The sequence below is a fragment of the Chrysemys picta genome, chromosome 7 (assembly GCF_011386835.1).
Source record: "Chrysemys picta bellii isolate R12L10 chromosome 7, ASM1138683v2, whole genome shotgun sequence".
NCBI classification, from domain to species: Eukaryota; Metazoa; Chordata; order Testudines; family Emydidae; genus Chrysemys; species Chrysemys picta.
In genome coordinates, this window is record NC_088797.1 from 46342415 (window position 1) to 46363496 (window position 21082).

Consider the following 21082-nt stretch of genomic DNA (forward strand, 5'->3'; position numbering starts at 1 on the left):
GTAAGCAGCGATTGCATTGTCGGCATTGGTTCTTGGCAGGCTGTATGGGACTCAGTGGGTAACCTTTCCTCACTAGGGACCACCCTGTACTTAGTGATGTGGTGTCTTGAGCAATCTCTTCCTGGCAGACTGCTATGATTACTAAGTGTTATGCAAACACACCTGTCCTTAGGTTACTTTGTTTCCTCCCTCTACACTCCCTTTGTCAGTTTCTGCACCACTTGTGTCTTGTGTAAAAGCTATATTGTGAGCTTTCTGGGGCACAGACTCTCTGTGTGGTGGTTTGTTTGCATCATGCCTAGTACGATGGTGCCTCATGCCTGTGCTGGGATCCTCAGGCTCAGCCATCATAGAAATAGTAAATAATGATAACCAACAGAAGACCGGCTTCTCCGCTGTAGCTTCTCAGTGTCTGTTACAGAGGTTTGTCTGAGTGCCATCAACAAGGCTGTTGGCGTTGTTGCCTCACTCTGGTGTATAGAGACGTTTGCAGAAATTGCAACATTCCCACTGTCATTTGGGTTATGGTTAATTAGTGATGTTTGCATGGTGCCTTTGATTTTCCAGGACCAAATTCAGAGCGGGTGTAAGTGGGTACAACTCCATTGCCTTCAGTGGAGCTGCATCCTCCTACTCCACATTTGAATTTGGCCCCCAGCAGGATGACATAACCACCCTGCTATTGTTTTTGAACACGTCTGGTGACTTGCCACAACTGACCTCTCAGACGTTCTCTCTCCTTTCCACACTCTCTCTGCTTATCTAGACATGGCTTCTTTTCTCTCCGTTTGGACAGCCTGTTTCCTGCTGCTGCTGTAAGACCCTTCTCTGTGGCTCCTGACATCTGGAATTGCCTTCCTAGCTCTCTCCTCTTTGTTCCCCTTCCATCTTTCTTCAAGTTTCCAGAAGAGACTTGTCATTTCTCCCTTGCCAGTATCTCCTCTTGTATCTCCCCTGCTCTCACTGTTTATGATTGGACTGGATAAGTGTATCATTTAACCCTAGATAATTTGAAAAGCTTTTGTACGAAAAGCTCTACCAGAGAAAGCATTGCATTGCTCTTGATGTGGTTATGCTAGGGATGGGGCTTCCTGGGATTGGAGCTGTGCTGCTAACAGCTTACCAGCACTCATGCTCTTCATGCTCAGACATAGCAGATTAAGATCATACCTTGCTTGAATGAGATCTCTTCCATCCATCCACGTGGGCAGGATTACTCAGGCTGCGAACGGGTGTTGTGCTTTTGTGTTTGTGTGTTTGTTTACTTGTACCAGCAAAATCCACAGTTTTCATTCCAGTAGTGCCTTAAGCTGTGTGATTCTGTAACTTGTGCAATTTAAGGCACTGCTTGAGCGTGTGGTATGTGTTGGTCGGTAATGGCAATGCCAGGAGAACAGAGGTGATTGTCCCAGCGCATGTCCCTCCATTTGGACTGACTGTGATAAGGGGTAGAAGCCAATGTGGCAGAAAGGGGGAGAGTAGACTCCTCTTTGGAAAAGGTTGCCTTCTTCCCAGCCAAGACTTGTGGCAATAGTAAGTTCTTCCCTCTTTTACAAGGGGAGAGCCAGGGATAAGGGCTGGGTTAAAAGGGCAAGCACCTCTAGCGGCACAACATCCTCTAGTTCCTCGTTCAAGACTGGAACTCAAGGCCTTCTCTGATCCTACAGTGTGAGCTGCTGGTCTCCAGGCTGTGCACTGGTAGATGCTGGATTTTGCCTACGTATTTACCATTGCTCATAGCCTATACCTAATGTCCCAGACAGAAGCAGGACAGGTGGAAATCATCAGGGAGAGGTGTACTATCTGTGTGCTGATGAGGAGGAGGGATTCCTGCCCACCCCTGAAGAGGATAGGTCTGTTTTGCAGAGGCGTGTGTGGGCATTTAACATTTTAGTTTCAGGCACATGACACAGATGAAATGTGCAGTCTCCCACACAAAGGGTGTGACCTTTCCTGTGTAAAGGGAGCTCAGAGTTGCTGCTGCTTTGGTGGTGGTTGGGAGAACAGAGAAGGCTGCTGGTTTGCCTGCAGGGGAGAAAGGCAGAATAAAACTGTGATGGGGTAGTCTGCCCCTTACGGGTGGTAGAGCCTAATGGTCAGTCCACCCCATCATGTGCTATGGCCCTTTAAGAGGCTGGATGATTCGACTACATAATAAAGAGCTGGGAAATATTGGGAGAGAGGAAGTGGTCCCAGGAGTAAGAAGTGTTCGGAAGAAAAATTCTGTTCCTGCTTCTTTAAGGAGCTGGAGCCAGTAGCCTTGCAGAGAGCATGGGGCAAGGTTCTCCTCTCCCCCAACCAACTGGGGATGAGCTGGGAGACAGGGACCAGCATAAATGGTCCTTCGTAGTGAGGCAGACACCAGCAGGAGAAGATGGGCCTGCTGTGCACCCTGAGGACTAATGAGGGAAGAAAGGGCTAGCTAGAGAGAAGCTGGCTAAAGCCCTACAGTGGGCGAAATAACAGTACAGCTCCAGAAGGTGAGCTGGAGATTTGTGATTTTAAGGAGGGGGATAATAATTGCCCCGCTCCAGGAGGGCTGGGACTCTGCCTGAAGGAGAGACAGGGGGCTGGGAACAGAGCTCAGAGGGCAGGCTTCCAAGGAGCCCTGAAAGCCACAAGGACCTTTTGGTTATTTGGGACTTTCCAGGACTGTTTTGTATAGGGTTTTGTAATAAACCAGCCCCAAGGAGGGTAATATTGACTCAAGAGGGCCCAAAGTGGAGTTATTGGCTTCCTGTGAGGAGAAATGTTGGCAGGGCTCACCTGCAGGGCCATGCCTGACTGAAAGGGGATACACCGGGTGACCTCCCCAGCGTCACAAAAACCTACCCTCATCAATGGCTACAAATTACTCCAGCTGCTGCTAATGTGGGGGTAAATTTAGTGCTTGTGAAAGAGTGACACTCTCAGTGCTGGTTTGAGATGGACATAGTGCCACACAGCTTTGCCACTGCAGCTCCATCTTGACTAGCATCTCCAACTGCTGCTCTAGTCCTGGGATCTTCTCCCCACCCCCACCTTAAGCTCTGCTAATGCACTTCAGTCCTGACCTGTAGGTTCCCTGCTAGTCCAGTCCTTGCCCTCTCACCCTCCTCCATCTGCTCTGCTAATTCACTTCTACCTGCGCTGTAACAACCCTTGGTATTCGAGTCTTGGATCCCTACATAAATACCTCAGTCCTGATCCTCAGCATCACTTATTAGTTCCTGCCATGTGTCCTTAGAAACGTTCGGCCAGTGCTCCTCACTGCTAACCAGTGTCATTCTAGCTCCTGGGGCCCTTCCAGCAAAGGCACTGAGAATTGTGCCACAGAGGGTTTGTGATATGAACATACCGGACCTAGACAACCAGTCAGATTTTCATTTCTGGTCTGAGTCAGGATGTAAGCCTGGATTCTAGTGAAGGGCTAGTGCACTCACCCACTGCATCAGTCATCTTTCCTCTGCCCTCCACAATGTGTTTTAGTGCTGCTTGTAATGTCTCATGTCTGCCCTGGCATTGGTTCCTGTGAGATAAACTCTTCTTATCCTGGGGCAGAAGCATGCTGTTCAGATTCTTTGTGCCCCTAACTTGGAGAGGGGACTGCATGCTCTCACCCCCAGGTATGTTTCATAATCATGGTATCTCAGAACTCAGGAAGGTAGAAAACTTAGAAGACTCTGTCCCTCTTTTTCCAGGCCACTTACAGGTACTGCCCAAACAAGCAAGACAAATGCGTTCCAGAAAATGAAATACAAGGGCGGCCAGAAAGTTGGGGATGCCACACACGGTTTGGAAGCTTCAGTAATTGACAGACCAAAGATTTTCCTTTCCCATCATGCCTTGGGGTGAATGTGTTGTAATTTGATGCTTGGCTATTGGGTCACTTATTTGCTGCTGATCTGGTGGGAGCTCTTTATGAAGTTACCTTTCAGTGATTATCACTTTTATTCAAGAAACGCCCAGGACTGGAATAGCTGGTGGAACAGCAGGTCTGGACTGAGGTGCATTGGCACCAAGATTAAAATAGCACAGGGCTGCAGGTGCTTTGACAGTGCTATGCTATGGCTCAGGACTGGGGTGGCAGCAGGGTTGGGCAGACTAGGATTTTGTAGTGAAAAACCATTCCATTTCTCGTCTCCTTTTGCATAATACATTGCAGCACACCAGTATTTTAAAGCTATAAAGAATCTTGGGTAAAGCTGGCATTGTGCCTGCTTGTGCTGGCCTGGCCTTATCCAGCCAGGGTTGCCAGTTTCTCAATGCTATAAATATTTGAAAAGCTTTTTCAGTGGTACCAGCATAGGGGACTCTATTGTGCTAGAGAGAGGGCTGATTCATCAGGCAAAGACCTGCAACAAGGAGGAATGGAAATGCCAACAGCTAGACAGGAATGAGCCCCAGTTAAAGACCTGGTAACAGCAGGACCTGGCACATAGGAGGAGGAAAAAGATAGCAGCATTTGAGTCAAGGCTAGTGTATTCTTATAACATAAAAACCTGGTTCCACTGCCACCAGGGAGACGTGCATGGGGGGAGCCAGCCTATAGGAGCAGCTGCTGCACCTATGCTAATAAAATAGCCAAGGACCTGTTTCCAGGAGTGTGCTCAACCAGATTCACTTTCCACAAAACAGCATATGTTCTTTGTTGCCTTTTTCATGAGAGCAAATTGGGGTTTGGATAATATAAGAATTTTTTTCTCCCCAGACCTTTGTTCAGAATTTAACCACATCCAAACAGGAAAATATTTTCACTTGTCTTTAAACTACAGTGGATTGCACTTAGTAGCAACCTTTCAGTTCCCAGCAGAAAGTTGCTATTATTGAAGAGTTGCCAATAAGCGAAAGTTATGTTTGTGGGGCTGCAGCCAGGGAAGAAAGCCCTGGGACGTGTTTGGTCTGCACGTCCTAGCATTTCTTGTCCTGGTGGCAGCTGTTGTACTTAAAGTACTGCACAGGATCTTTTCAGGGGGAATAAGACAAAACGCCACATTTATTAGTAATACATGTATTTATTAACACTGTATTATATGCATATAATATATTACACTTACACTTACACTCACACACACACACACAAACCCATTCCGTTTTGTTGTTACCAATTAGTTGCTCCCCTTAACTTCACTGGCCAGGTGAGTTAGATGGGGGAGGGGGTGGAGCCGGGCTTCTGCCGATCCGGATCGATGCTCCCATGTTGACAAGACGAGACCCGGGGTCCTCTGCAAGACACCTCACTTTTATAGCAGCTTTCCTCTTATGCAAATCTATACCAGATTCAAACTCTGTGTCTGTGTCTATTGGTCCTTTGTGCTGCTTTCTTTTGAGTGTTGTCCCAATGCTGCAAAAAGGGTGTTTTCAAAAGAAGGTGCTTGCTTCTAACCCCCGAGGACGTCAGTATGTCTGCTTGTCTTTAATGAGCCCACTTGACACGTTTTATTGTCCTTGGGTCTGGCTCCCAGCCCCTCTCCAACAGTTGAGGCTGTCTGGAGGTGCTGCCTTCCATGCCTTGCTCATCCACACCTCATTCATTCAACAGGGCAATTGATTAAGAGGGGGGGGGGAGAGCTCTTGTTCTACTGCTAGCAAAAAGAAATTTTTCTTCTATCTTATTCTATCCTTAGGGGCTATAATATTATACCAAGGGCAATGCAAAGTTTCTAAATGAGGCTTTGATACAAAGTTCCATGAAAACAGAGGTCACACGTGGGTAGACCCACCACAAGGTTATATGAAGAGGCACAATGTAAAGTTATATGAAAATTATCAGAGATTTATCTACACAGCCCCACAAACCTGCCTCCTGCTGGGACCTTTCTTCCAAAAAATCTTTGTGAATCCCATTAACATTAGATTCAGTGGGACGGGATAAGTTCCTGGTAAAAGTTGCGAATATTGGGACTGCTGTTAAGCAGCATCCACTGTAGGTATGTGTTTGTTTATTGCACCATTTTTCTTTGGGTTTTGGCTAAAAGCAGAAGTTTCAAACAGCAGTAGAAAACCAATTCTCGGAGGTTAAGTGCAGAGGACATGGGACTGAAATTCAGGAAACCTGGGGTAAAACTCTGGCTCCAATGTAGCCAATGGGAGTTTTGTCACTGTGATAGATTGACACCCTCCACCCCCATACATGCTCTTACATCACTGACTTCAATGGGGCCAGGATTCACCCCTGGTTTCTGTTCTGTTCTGGTGCTGATCTGCAGCGTGACATTGGGAATGTCACTCTACCTCTCTGTGCCCCCATTTCCCCATCTATAATGGTTTAGGAGACTGATACTTACCCAACTTGGTGAAGCATTTTGAAATCTGTGGATGAAAGGTGGTGTACTATAAATGCTGGGAGCAAAATTAGAGGGGCTGGGAATGTTACGAGAGCCTGTTGGCATGCGATTGCAGACCTAAAATGCTTAGATGTGGTTCAGCTAAACACCCACACTTGGGGTTCCACCCAGTGGAATCTTCAAACTTTTTGCAGTTTGCCCTATTTTCACCATTCCTCAGTGGCAACCTCCTGTAGTGAAACAAAGTATGATGATAAAAGGGGAAAGTGAGGATGTAAAAGAGCATGTGTTAAAGATTCCTGAGAAGAGAGGCTAAGCCCTTCACAAAAACCCACACGTTGGCTGAAAGCAGAAGCTTCGCTGAAAGAATCATCTGGGGAGGTTTTGGGGTTTGTGGGCAATTGAAAAAATTGTTCCTTGAAGTTTTCTTTCTGCACAATGTTCTACCTCAACTTGGGCTTAGGAACACTGTGACGGGGTTCCCGGCGTGCAACCTGGACTGTGGCGCCACCGAGCCCTCTGTCCCACCAATCTGGGCTGCCTCTCACACTGTGATGCTGTTGCCAAGCTACAAATCTCTGACAGGTGCTGCACTTTCACAGACAGCCACAGGCAGGGACACACCCAACTGAGTTACATGCATGCTTCTCCCAGCCACTCATGAACCAACAATAGAGAGGCTCCAGGCACTTCTCCACAGTCTTGCACCCCAGAACTGTACTGTTTTGCACTGGTCAGAAGCCTGACCAGTGTAAGTTCATTACCCAGTCTGCCCCTCCTTCGATGTAGAGTGGACACACACTAGCCTTTGCACTTCAACCAAAACACACTGTTTTAGGTAAAATATAACACAGATTTACTAACTACAGAAAGTTAGATTTTAACTGATTATAGGTAGTAAGCATAGAAATCCAAGTTAGTTACCTAAAAAATAAAAGTAAATCCACAGTCTGAGTTCTATAAACTAAACAGGATTTGAATCAAGCAGTGTGTCACCCTGATAGATGGTACAAACAGGTCACTGATCTTCAATACACAGGCTGGAACTGCCTTCCAGCCCGGGACCACCCTCTCCAGTTCAGTCTTTGTCCTCCAGATGTGTTTCTAGGTGTTGAGTTGTGGGGGGAGTGAGGCCAAGTCATGATGTCGTTTCCCCTCTTTATAATTTCTTCCAGTTTGTTGGAAAGATGTTTTGCTATGAGGTCAAGCAGTCTCCATTGTCTACGTGCTCTCCCTGAGAAGTTTCCATTGTTATCAGTTCCTGGGATAGTGGATTCTCTTTAATGGGCCATCAGCACATCTGGCTACTCTATTGTTGTACCTGAAAGGCTGGATGTGGGTGTTCCCAACCTCACAACATATTTCAGTAACATATGCAGCAATATTTTAACCTCACATACAATGATAGCACATACAATCCAACAGGATATTAATGTTCAACAAATCAAGACTTTTAAAATGATACCTCACAAGACATACTGCATACAAAACATCATAACTATATGACAGTGTTGAATATGGGGGTTCCTGGGTGGAGCTTTGAGTGCCACAAACCTTCTCCTGTAGGATAATCTGAACCTTTAGATGACAGAAAATGGAAGGGTAATGTGAACAGCCAAGCCAGAAAAACTAGCTCCCGGTACAAAAAGGTAAAGAGGTGTTTCTGAGAATGCAGACAAATTTGTTAGGAGACAGAATTAGCTCAGAAATAGACGGGTTGCAAGAAGGAAGCACTGTCCCCATATGTGACTGGGAGAAGAACATGGGGAGTGGAGGAAGAAACAGTATATGGAGCAGGTGGCTGCCTCAGTTCCCCATGACAAATTTTAGTGTCCAGGGCAAATACTTTGCTGCCCGTTCCCTCCAAGTATCTAGTACAAAATACTGCAGAGTGCTGAGTGCCTCTCATCTCCCACTGAAGTCAACTGGAGTTGAGGATGCTCAGCACCTCACAGGAGGAGCCTCTTTCTTGGTGGGTGGGTGGGATTCTGACCCCGAAGATTGTAAAGGGATGGGCAACCAAGAGTTGACCCAGAGGGTGTCAGGAGCACCTCAAGGGAGGCTGGAGAAAAAAGTTGCTCATCTGGCAACAATCTGCTTTTCTCTTGGTTCCTGCTAAAATGTCCATCATGCAGCTCTGCTTAATTTTCACTTCCTTGCGTGCTTTCTCTGTGACTCATGAGCAGACACAAGGTATTTGGTCTCATGCCTGATGCTGGCTTGGCCGTAAGACAAATTGCATAAGCAAAGCAGCTTAAAAGTTGCCATTAATGGCTGATACAAGCCAGAGGGAGAGATGCTAAGGGATAAAGTGACTAGGAAAAATTCCACACCTCCCAGGAGGCTTGGGTGGAACCCAAGAATTCTGGTAATAACTTTTCAGGGGGAAGGGTAATCTGGCCTTGTCAGTCTTGCTTTTTGCCACCTCCCTGAGTCATACTGTCTCCATGTTTTCAAAAGCTCTTTCTATTAGAAGCAGAAATTTCTTTGGGAGGGAATCCTGGGGGCTGAGCCCAGCATGATCTGATAGAGGCTCCGCCAGTTAACAAACTGCTCTCCTCTTCAACCAAAGGTCCATCTCCCTTACCCCCACTCCCAGGAAGCACACACTTTAGGGCCCAGAGACCTTGGAGCACTTCTCCCTGTTGGAGTGAAGTTCACTCTCAAGGCAGATATCGATTTGATCCTTTGGTTTCTCTACAATTCTTTCCCCTCCATCATATTACCGTGGTTGTGCATGAGTGACCTGGGGAAGCTAGACATTGGTGAGGAGCTCCGGTACCTTCCAGAGCATTGCTTGCCCCTGCTGGCTGCCTCTTTGCAGTACCCTCTCCAGCTGTCAGGCTTTTAGAAACATTCTCCCATGTTTCTCTGTGATCTCCCCAGTGCCCTCTTCTGCATACTGTAAAGGGAAAGAGACAGAACTGAAGCCTAAGTCTCATTTTACGCACACAAAGATGAGCAAGGAGCCAATGAGCACAGCCTATTGAGAGCAGTCCTCACAGCCCTGTCACCAGCACTTGAAGGCCAGCAGTATTAACAGTTACTGAAAGACAAGGAGTGTTCCTCACCAGCTGGAGACTGTCAACTCTAACAGCTCTGAATTTGTCAAGAGAGAATAATTCCCACAACATTATCTCACCTTTGTAGTTTGGGGTTCTAAGCATTCTAGATGCCAAGATATGGAGTCTGGGTGCATTTCTGTCTGCTTGCAAGACGTTCACAGATGAGATTCATGTGTGGTGGGCCTGGATCTGTAATCCTTGGGTAGCAGGGATTTCATTTTAGCTTCATTTGAAAGGTGCTAACAGTTTGCTCTCTTTCAGAATTATTTAATTTTGTTTGCCTCTGTATCAGAAGATACTGCCCCCTCATCCACTTGGTCAAATGGTGCCTATTACCCCGTTCCAGTGTAGTTTAGAAAACCTGCCTGAGCAGCAGTGAGTTTACATGCCATAGAAAAGATCAAGATCCTCTCTTTAAGTGAATGGGAGCAGAGAATCCACTCAATACTTCGAATAGAGAACATTTTCCTCATAGGTAAGAAAAAGTAACCTAGAGGAATTCTCTCTCTCCTAAGAGCTTCTACAAACTTTCACAATGTAGTCGGTACAGCGTCTACCAAGGAGTAGCGAAATCACACTTCTTTAGCGCTCTATCCACTTAACCTTTCTATTTCTTTCTCTTCCTTTGCTGCTCTACTCTCTCTGACAGCTTAAGTTAAACCAGTTTGAGTGTCTTATATTGAAGTACTGATTCAACCAAATTGGATTGTAAACTCTGTTAGTTAAATTGTTGAACTTCTGTATGTAGACAAACCCTTACGTATCCTCCTGGCACCTGCTTCAGTAGCCCAGCAAATAGCAATGGTGAAGACAGAAGGCCCAATTCTCAGTTGACCTACACTTCGTGTAGCTATTTACACCCAATCAGAATGGTTGTTTTTCACATCCCCTTTGCCCTGCCCCTTGGGCAGTTCTTTACATCTGTGCAATGGAGAAGCAGGCACAGAGTCATTAGTATGGCACCTGCTCCACTTGTCTGTTGTGTTAGTGTCGGTTGTCTTTGGCTATGTATATGCCACTCTTTGCCCTTCCAGTGTATTGAGTGTTGTTGTTTTTTAGTTTGCACTTAGCTGATGTTTCCGCTTCTGTACTCACTCCTTATAAAGGTTTAGAAACGGCTTCAGAGTAATCCACAAAGGTCAGAATGTATGTTTGCTCTGAAAACCTGACCCTGCTTCCATTTAAGTAATCGGCAACACTGTCGATTTCAGTGGTGCGCAGGATCCAGCCAATAGGCAGTACTTTGAGAGGAAACTTTAAGTGAGCTTTAAGAAAAAATATCATTCCCTTTTTATTTTTCCTAAGCCCCGTGCCCACTTTTGCGCATAAGTTCTTGCAGAGTGCCTGAGCACCATGCAGCTGCTTTTCACGCGTGCTGAGCTTCCACAATTACAAGACTGCTACTACTTGAAGTCAGTGGAAGTTGCCCATGCTCAGCAATCCTGTAACTCATGCTCAGTAGAGCTCAGATTGGGCACCAAACACAACAATTCCCCCAAATCATAGCTTACTTTGAAAATATCTCAAGTGTCTTATCCAAAGTCAATGTCAGAGCCAGGAATAAAATTCGCATCTTCTGGCTACTGATTGTGTGCTTTAGCCGCAGGACCAGACTTCATCTGAGACAGAGCAATGGGCTTAGCTAGATCTCCTATTAACACGTTCTTGTGTGGCTTTGTTTTCCCACTTTAGGTTGATGAAATAGTCACAAAAATGGTAACTTCTCCTTTGTGGTGCCCAGGGTTCCTCAGATGCTCAGTGCAGAGTAGGCTAATGCAGGCAAGTGGCAACACAATCAATTACAGGACCACGTTCACGAGAGCTGTCCCAGTGACATGATGGCATGGTGCCAGCCCTCACCCCCAAGCTGTTGGAAGAATAGGTGTTCCTGGAGCTACTTGATCAGTTTTCTCCAATAAAAGGAAACTGGGAGCTATTTGGTAACTAGCCAAGATGTTCATGTTGAAAGAAATAAGGAGGTTTTTTAAATCAACAAATGAGTTTTCCCACACACAAGTGCAGTCTTACCCCCTCAGGATGTGGCATGAGACAACACCCTGGCCTATGAAGGTAAGACTAAATTCCTCTCCTTCTCACGCCTTGAGAGAGTATGACACTCTCCTAGTCTCAGTTGGAGCTTTACTTGTAGAACAGTCAAGGGGAAGCCCTGTGTTGAGTAACCCCAAAGAGAGAATTCCTCTCTTCACCTAGGAGAGGCTGTATCCCCCAGGTGGTGCTGGGCAACCACTGATAGACAGGACATGAGAAGCCAGATTTCTAACACCCTTTGCATTTGCTGAATGTCACCTCTGTCAGCCCTAGCAGCTGAGGCCACTTTCAGAGGGAGATCACTACAGTGTGATTGCTTGCAGAGAGCCAGGCACTCTGCTGTCCTGGAGAAAAGGTTATGGCTGAAAAGGAGCTCTGCCATCATCAGGAAGGCACGAGACGCTTTGTGCCTCTCCTCCTTTCTCTCCTTCCTTGCAGAACTCAAAGGACTAGCGGACTGGATCTTGCAGCCTTTCCTGAAAGATGAGCCAGCCACAACAGGTTATAAATACCCCTTTTATTGCTCCTGCAGGGGAGGGAACACAGCAACACCCAAACCCAATCCCTTTAGCTTGGCTCAGCATCAAGTGACATGATGCTATCCTTTAGTCATTTCACCTTTTGTTCGCAACAGAGGGCCAGATTCCACCATGGCTAGGAGCAGAGTCTGGCCTGGAGGGGCAGATTCTGCCCATAGCTTGCTGGATGTGGAGGGATGGTTGGTAGCAGAATCAGTTCAATCAGGACCCCCGGAACGCTCACAGCATAGGGTGTCTGATTGGACTCAAGAGGTGGACAGAATAGACCAAGGGGGTGGGGAGGTGAGCTGACAAAATGAACTGAGTAAGGGGTGCTTAGGCCCACTAAGGTTACCCTGCTCTTCTCATGGATTGGAGGAAACCTGACAACCACCATCCCCAGCAGAGAGTCCCAGTGCCCAGACAAGATACTTGCACTGGATTTGACCCTGAGTGTCCTCTTACCCCTGTGTCTGGCTCGCCAAAGGACTGACTGGAGAAGCTGTCTTACCGCAGAGGCACACTGGTGATTGGTGTTAGGAGACCTGTGACGAGGATGGATGCCCCTGCTGGCAACAGGCATGTCCCAAAAATGACCAGATTTCCTTTTAATATCTTAGGGCAAGTGAAGCTAGGATCACAGGCTTCTCACTGCACTAAAATTATACTGACAAATAGATGCACAGTGGAAGGGGGGGACGTGGCGGTGGAGACCAGGAAGGGTCTGGGTTTGGAGCTGAGGGCGGTGCCTGGCAATGGAGAGGAGATCAGGCACAGCAGAAGTCAATGAAAACAATGTAAGCTTCTGAGATAAACCCCACAAGTCAGGAAATAGAGTCAGGGCTGCCACTCTGTCTTTAACCCTTCCCGTGCTGCCAATGTACATGGAGTGAAATCCTAGCCACCATTGAAATCAGTGGGAGTTTTTCCATTTATTTCAAGAGGCCAGAATTTCACCCATGGCAGGTATCCTCCCCCACTCAGATCTTGGCTGTGTAGACAACACAGTGCAGCCTTTTGTAGCTCACTGCCAGATGAGGGCCTCACTGGACACATTTCTTCACAGCCAAATGTGATCAAGTTTCCAATTCTCTGTTCTGCACCCAACCCCCACCATTTCCCTCATATGTTTACTATCTGCCCTTCTCTTTTACACTACCTTTCGAGTCCCCATTCTGGCTCTACTTCTTGAGCCATAGCAGAAGTTGGGCTATTGCTACTGCCACTTCTCCAGTCTGCACTAGGTTATCTTTCTTACCCATTTATTAATTCTGGATTTCCATGTGAGACAATGGTCTGTTATTATTTAATATTTACATTAGAGGAGAGCCTAGAGGCCCTGATCCCTTTGTGCACAAAGACATATGAAGACATTGGCTCTGCCCTGAAGAGTTTCCAGTCTAAGAGGTGTGGAGGAGAAGAACACAATAAAATAAAACCAATTTTTTATCTAAATATGTATATCAGCAATATTTTTTCTAATATTTATTATAATGTGCACATGTAGCAATGCCTGTTACTGAGGTTGCCTAACACTTCCCACTATGATCACTTTTTCCAACTGCTTATAACATTGCCAGACTGTAACCATTGAACCTGAAATGTGTACTGTCACAGATTGATCTGTTGCCTCTCACCCCTTGCTCACAATTTCTCACAATTCTGGGTTGAACGTGTTGCTTCTAGAATGGGTTTAAAGGAGGTTGGCTGTTGGAATGAAAATCACTAATAAGTGATTAGTGACCACCTTGTTTGCTGGACCAGTTCTGATAGATTCTCTGTAAGGAAGAATTTGGAGGGCTGCTGCTATGTTATCTGCATAATTCCTCAAAATGTGGATGCTCTTTCTTTTTACACTTGTGTCTGCTAGTGATTATTGACATCTTGTTGGGAGGTCTGGCTGGAACATATCAGACCCTGCCCCATCCTGTGACATCACACCTACCACAAGAGCAGAGAACAACCCATAGGGGCTGTACTTAGCGGTGTATTGCTTGTCGTATTTAATGGTCTCTTATGTTTCCTGTGTTGTATCTCTAAGAATATCAAACAATCTTAAAAACAACCAATCACATGAGAATAACCCATTTCCTGAGTCTCGGTAGGCTGTCACCAGCAAGGCTCCATGGTTATTTAACATGGTGCATGCTGGGACATTGTAGTGAACCAGGAGCTAGTGAGTGGTCTATAGCGCATTTTAAATGGCTGAGGCTGGAATCTATGAATCACATGACAAATGGCCCCATTTGTCTGGTGTGGGATGCCAAATGTCCATCTTACACTTGCTGCTTGAGTCATTCAGAATCTAATGGTATGTTAGAGAGAGAAATCAGATGTATGTCTCCATTAAGAGCACATAAAGTAACCTGGGGCTGATTCTCATTTGCATTAAGGCTGCATCACACCCCTCTGTCAGGTCACAAATTAAATTTGTACCCACTTTACGGTGCAACCTTTGCATTGCCAGAGCAGCGTAAAAGGGCCTTAATGTAAACAGGAATCAGGCTGAACATCATAGTGATTGAACTGGGGCATTAATGTGCTAATAAGATGGAGCTGTGACAGCCCAGGGGCTATGTCTGTGTCAACTTATAAATTCCATTTTTATTTTGTGAATGTCTGTTGTATTTCAGCCTCTATTTTGACTGTTATATTTAGTGGACTTTGAGCATTCATGCTGTAGTTGGAACTTGACCCCTAGTGCAGAGACTGTGCCTGGAAAGTGGTGATGGAGTAATCCAGAGCATCAACGTCAACAACTCTTCCCTACTGAGCAGTGGGGTTTCAACTGGCAGGGCTGCTGACTTTGAATGACTCTTCCCAGAAGTTTGGTCGTGGGATTGTGGGGTTGGTGCATGGAAAATCCCCTGCAAGGCCAGAGAAGAATGAGGACAGAAAAGGTGTCAGAAGCTGAGAAGAGGCATACTTCCTCAGCAAAACGAGCCATCTTACCACCAGAAACAGAAGACCTAGCTGGAGGAAGTGAAGGTAGGAAGGCCTTGCCCCTCCCCCCATTAAAGGATCTACCAAACCCAAAGACTCACAAAAGATCAGACCAAGGATATTAAATTCAAGAATGTGTTGTTTTCTACAGATCTGTAACTCTTCTGAGCAATCTAAGACTAAAGTGTGTGTATTTAGGAAATTCCTTTGCTAAGCCTGTGTTTCCTAGGGCTACCATATGTCCAGATTTCCCCGGACATGTCCGGCTTTCCAGTATATAAATAGCCGTCCGGGGTGGATTTTTAAAAATCTAAAAATGTCTGGGATTTGCCCCCGGTCGGCTATTTATAGACAGAAAAGCGGCGGCCAAGCGCCGCTGGGCACCCAAAGCCCCTTCCCGGCTCCCCCCATCCCCTGCAGCCTTACCACGCTGTCCGGCCCCGCAGCTGTCTTCCCCCTCCTCCACTCCCCTGAACGCTCCGCCCACCTGCTCCTCCCCCTCCCCTACTTCCCGGGAAGTCTGAAAAGAAGCAGGGGTAAGCTGGGGCGGGGGGGCGCAAGGAGGAGAGCTCCGGGGAGGCGCGGCCCTGGCCAAGCAGCTCCCTCCGGCCTGGGCCGAGCGGCGCCCAGCGGCTCCGGCCCCAATGGCTCCGGCCCCGGTTCCGGCCGAGCGAGCCAGCCCGGCGCCAGCCAAGCACCCCCAGCCTGGCTCAGGCCCCAGCAGCGCCGGCCTGGGCCCGGCCCAGCTCGGGTCCCAGCAGCGCCGGCCTGGGCCCGGCCTGGCTCGGGCCCCAGCAGCGCCGGCTCGGGCCCCAGCAGCACCGGCCCCAGCTCCGGCGGCTTCGGCCTGGGCCCCAGCAGCACCGGCCCTGGTTCCGGTCGAGCACCTCCGGCCGAGCACCTCCGGCCAGCCCCAAGCCCCGCAACCCCGGCCGGAGTGCAGCCCGATTCCTGGGCTCTTTAAAGCCGGCCCTGGTCAGGGGACAGGTGGGGGGGGGGGGTTGGATGGGTCGGGCGTTGCGGGGGGAGGGCTGTCAGGGGAGCAGGGGTGTGGAGAGGGGTTGGGACAGTCAGGGACAGGGAGCAGGGGGGGTTAGATGGGTCTGGGGTTATGGGGGGGCTGTCGGGGGCAGGGGTGTGGAGAGGGGTTGGGACAGTCAGGGACAGGGAGCAGGGGGGGTTAGATGGGTCAGGGGGGCAGGGGTGTGGAGAGAGGGCAGTCGGGACAAGGAGCGGGGGGGTGGGGGTTCTGAGGGGGGCAATCAGGGGAGGGAGTGGATGGGGGTGGGGCTAGAGCGGGGCTCTTCCCCCCGCTCCCCAGTGTCCTCTTTTTTGCTTGTGGAAATATGGTAACCCTAGTGTTTCCTGGCTTTACTGAAGGGATTAGTTGAGAAAAATATAGCTCGTATAGCCAGGTGAACACTGGAAGGAACATGCCTAAGCAACTGGAGGCTGAGGAGGGCTGAGATACTGGTTCTAGGATCTTGGCAGCTGGGCTGCGGGGTCCCACTATCCAAGAAGGGTCTCAGACACTGGGCTGTGTATCTGGGTGCTTGCCTGCGAGACCCAGAGCTAGGGATAATGACCAGTCACTTAACAGCACTTCAGCTTCAGCAGTTGCCATCACAGATTGGAGTCCGCACAAAGAGATACAGACTGATCCAGGTGATAATAGAGGCTATACTAAGTTTGTTGAACTGTATTCCTAACTCTTCCTATGGTAGTCCCATCATGTATAAAGAGCCAAGGAGTGAAAAGCGTAGAATTGTGCATAACTTTCTTATTTTTAAAGTTGTGGTTAATTGCACAACATTCCGAAACACTACGAGTGCAGAAATAACTTCCCCCTGCATCCAACTTTTCTTGCTGCTTTATTATGTCAATATGTATGAATAAACTGTCAGCTTGACAGGATGGCAGTGTAAACATGGGAGACTTTTTGCTTTGTCTGTCTTTAGATCATGTGTTTAATAAAAATAGTCTTGCTGGCTGATGTGTGCTAAAAATGGGATTTTGAATGCACTTACCATTGGCTTAACTCTAATCCCAGTGAAATCAGTGATAAAACTCCCCTTCATTTCCATGGGAGCAAAGTTAGACCAACACTGCCTGCTTTTGAAAAATGTAACCCCAAAGTAATATAAAAATGTTCATTTTGATAGATATAAGAAGGGAAGGTCCTTATTAGACCAAGTTAAAAATGCCATTTTTTCCCTTGCAAAAAAACTGAAAACAAATCAACAAAAAAAAACCCCCGAAAATTTTACATTTTGATCATTTTTATTTTTCATTTCGTAGCTCTGCTCCTCATTAATTGTGTGTTGCTCTAGCAGCATATTAGGCACTATGAGTGCCTAATACGTGTGAGTTAGTTACTGTGGAATAATAGATCAGCAGTTCTCAAACTGTGGGTTGGGACCCTAAGTGGTTCATGACCCTGTTTTAATGGGGTCACCAGGGCTGGTTTAAATTTGCTGGGATAGCGGGGCTCAGGTTACAGGCCCCATGCCTAGGGCTGAAGCTCTTGGGCTTAGGCTTTGGCCACCCACACCAGGGGTGGCGGGGTTTGGACAGGCTCAGGCTTCCATCTCCCATCCTGGGGTTGCGTAGTAATTTTTGTTATCAGAAGGGGGCCGCGATGCAATGACGTTTGGGAACCCCTGGAATAGATCCTTCAGAGAGGAGCTAAAAGTTATATAGTCTCTGTGCTTCACTACCCATTTCAGAGTGGCAATGGTTAGTTAAGATAAGATCTCCACTCTATTTTTTTTTTTAATCTAATAAGAGGTACAAGAGAGTGGAAAATACTAGTCTTTTGTACTTTAAATAACAAAAATTGAGCCAGTCACATGACAGGCACAAACAGGATCAAATTACAACAGAGATGTAAAAATTCAGCAGCTCTGAGAGTATTGGGAAAAGCAAAATCTCTGTAAAAGTAAATATGGGTTAGGGTTTCAAGGCAATGTGCCAAATTCACCCCTAGCGTATTCACTGTGTGCTATGGAGTCCAAATAAAAACCGATATTCTCTCTCTTGAATGATAACTTGGAAATCCGGGGCTAAGCATATTCTGGTCAGAAGGGGGATCCCACACAGGTTGCAAATAATACCACATGTATCTGTGCTAGAATGTGGATTTCTGAGCTCTTTTTTTTTCTTTTTCTTCTTGCAGATGAACAGCTCTTGCGACTGCAGCCCTCTATCTATCCCCGCAAAGTAAGTATAGCATGAGCAACAACAGTCCAGGCGTGTCTGCACCACATTGCCAAGGTGCCTTGAACCTTCAGGAATCTTCTCTAGGGCAGTGGTTCTCAATCTTTCCAGACTATTGTACCCCTTTTAGGAGTCTGATTTGTCTTGCTTACAAAATCAGACATAAAAATACAAAAGTGTCACAGCACATTACTACTGAAAACTTGCTGACTTTCTCATGTTTACCATATAATTATAAAATAAATCAATTGGAATATAAATGTTGTACTTGCAATTCAGTGTATAGTATATAGAGCAGTATTAAGTCATTTTCTGTATGAAATTTTAGTTTATACTGACTTCGCTAGTACTTTTTATGCCGCCTGTTGTAAAACTAGGCAAATATCTAGATAAGTTGATGTATCCCCTGGAAGACCTCTGCATACCTCCAGGGGTACATGTACCCCTGGTTGAGAACCACTGCTTTAGGAGACAGAGTATTATTCACTTTCCAAGTCCATTCGGTCTTCTGCCTTCCTACTGAGTTTGCCAACAATGATTTGACTGGTCCACTTTTGTAATGCTGACTTCTGTCCACATAGGTTCTTTTTGAATTGTTCATTTGGCTTCCATTGAACAATTCAGTGGAAGACAAACAGGCCCATTTAGCTTGTTCAAAACCTGTTTGGCCACCTGGAAAAGGAGCTTTTTTAACTGGACTATCCTCTAGGGCTGAGACCAGCTCCTTTCAGAGAGGTCACTGGGTAGCCATTAGATGGCAAATTAGGTGGCATTAAATGTCACCATAAACTGAGGCCAGATTTGTTCTGGTGCTCTACAAGTGAGTGTGCTCTGTGACGACTCATCAATCAACCAAACTCATCTAGCCTCCCTGATAGGCAGCAGATGGTAAACCTGATGAGTGAAGTAAGGAGGATTGGGCATTTCACCCTAATTTTCCAGGACATTCATAATGGTCAGTTGACCACTCTCTGCCACCACATGCCATCCAGAGAATCCTTCTATGTTCTCCAGCTATTGTTCATGCCAGGGAGCTGTACAAGTACAAATACAGGCAGACCACCACCAACGGTATTTTTACAGGTTTCTAAAATTATCCTTTTCCTCTACCTCCAAGCCCTCTACAATTGCCCATGGGGTATTAAAGCCCCTTAGCTTTATCTGCAGAGGGAGTTAAAAAACAGTCTAACAAAAATACCTCTCTCAAATATTTCTAAACTAGCTCATTTGTAAAATGTGGTATATGCACACAATGTGGTAGAGTGGGATAAAGGTTGTCTCAGCATTCGTTTGGGATGATTTGCATAACGCATTCTCTTGTGGCTTTGATGTTTGTGAGTAATGCAGCCATCCTAAACTTGTGCTAATAAGTCTCTGACTGGACACTACAGCACCACGTACTGTATAAATCTTCAAGGGCTTACATTTAAATTGAAGCCGGTTAAGGAAGACAGAGCTAAATTTATCACTAAGGCTTTTAAGTGTTTCTCTCTATTTCTCTTCCGCTTAATAGGTTTTTTTTTCAAATGTGTTTGCATTAAGTGATTCATTCTGGAATGACCCATCCTGTTTGGAGAAGAACAGGAACTGAATGGGTTCTGGGTGCAGCTTCTGAGAGGAAAAGTACCTGGTCAGGGTGCTCCTGGAAACAATGCTGAGTGTAGCTCCTGAGAGGACAGAAGCAAGGGCGTATAGCTCCAGACCAGTGGGTTAAGCATGTGCTGTTTCAGAACTCTTGCTTTTTGCATGGAGCCCTCTGAAGCACATGCACTGGGTTTACACTGAATGATCTTGCGCTAAATGTGGTCTGTAAGCACAATCCTCTCCTTCCCTGTTCTGTTACATGAAAGTCTCACTGTGTTTCATCCTAAATTAAAGAGGCAGAAAAGATGTAAAATATCTAATTATATATTCACAGACTGAGGCTTTTTATGACTGTTGCATAAAGCAAACAATGAAGCACCCTAGGAGCTTGGCAGCAGCTGAGACAGACACCTCTCCTGGTGCTCGTTCTTGCTGAGTGTCTTTTATGGTGAGCTGAGTCAACAGGATTCATACCAAGTGTACCAAGAGAGCTCCCAGGAGCCTCCTAGTATGTATACCAGGGGTGACTGCATTATCTTGCTCTAACAAGATTCCTGCTGGTGGAGCTGGAACTGCACCCACTCAACTGCTGTTTAAACAGCGGCACCTGCTCTGTGTTTCTGTCCCACCTGAGGCCTCCATAGGTGGGAGGTTTAGAAAAGAGGCTCGTCACCTCAATTGTGAGCAGTGCTAAGAACAGGTCACATTCCCACTGGAGGAGAGTATTCGAGGGCTGCCTGTGTTACGGGGTAGAATAGAGAACCCAGTGCAAAGCAAAGAAAGACGTGGCTGGCATAGTCCCCCAGCTGATACCAATTGGTATATCTAGGTTTTTATACTGTTCTCACCACCCTAGTATCAGTGTAGAGAAACTTTCATCTTGTTCTAAAGAGGCTGAGTAACAAGTTGAGGGAGAGAAGTCTGTAGAGAATCACATGGGCCAGTTGGCCATGCTTTTCAAAAAGAGAGGCTTACATTTAGGCTCCTAGAGTAAAATTCACCAAGAGCCCAACTTACTTAGGAGCCTTTCAGTGGGACATAGGCTCCTGAGTCAGTTAGGTGCTTTGGAAATTTTTACCCCCTAAGTTTTCAGAAGTGCTGAGTACTCACTGGGTGTGTCTACACAGCCAGGTGTCATGAGCCTCCAAGTCTAGATCGACAGACTGAGGCTTGCAGTAAAAATAGCTGTGTAGACAACGCTTTTAAATTGCGGCTCAGGCGGAGCTTCGGTTCTGAAGCCTATGGTGAGGGATGCCACCCCCCATCCTGGGCTTCAGAACCTGAGCTCCAGTCTGACCCACAACATCCATACAGCTATATTTAATGCCATAGCACGATCTCAAGTCTCAGGAGAGAATTTTTGCTCTGTACATGTTCACAAAGATCGCTTCAACCAACACTGAACTCAGTCACCATTGGGCTAGAAAAATCATTACAGTAA

The 21082-nt window shown here is 46.6% G+C and overlaps 1 protein-coding gene across 8 annotated transcripts in view; it reads left to right on the plus strand.

Annotated features, from left to right (window-relative positions):
• Positions 1-21082, plus strand: part of HEMK1 (HemK methyltransferase family member 1) — a 133756-nt gene that overhangs the window by 59400 nt on the left and 53274 nt on the right. For all 8 annotated transcript variants that reach the window (XR_010589124.1, XR_010589125.1, XM_065551319.1 and 5 more), the window contains one exon: positions 18017-18060. The gene's annotated coding sequence lies outside the window, so the exon portion shown is untranslated. The remainder of the gene's footprint in view (positions 1-18016; positions 18061-21082) is intronic.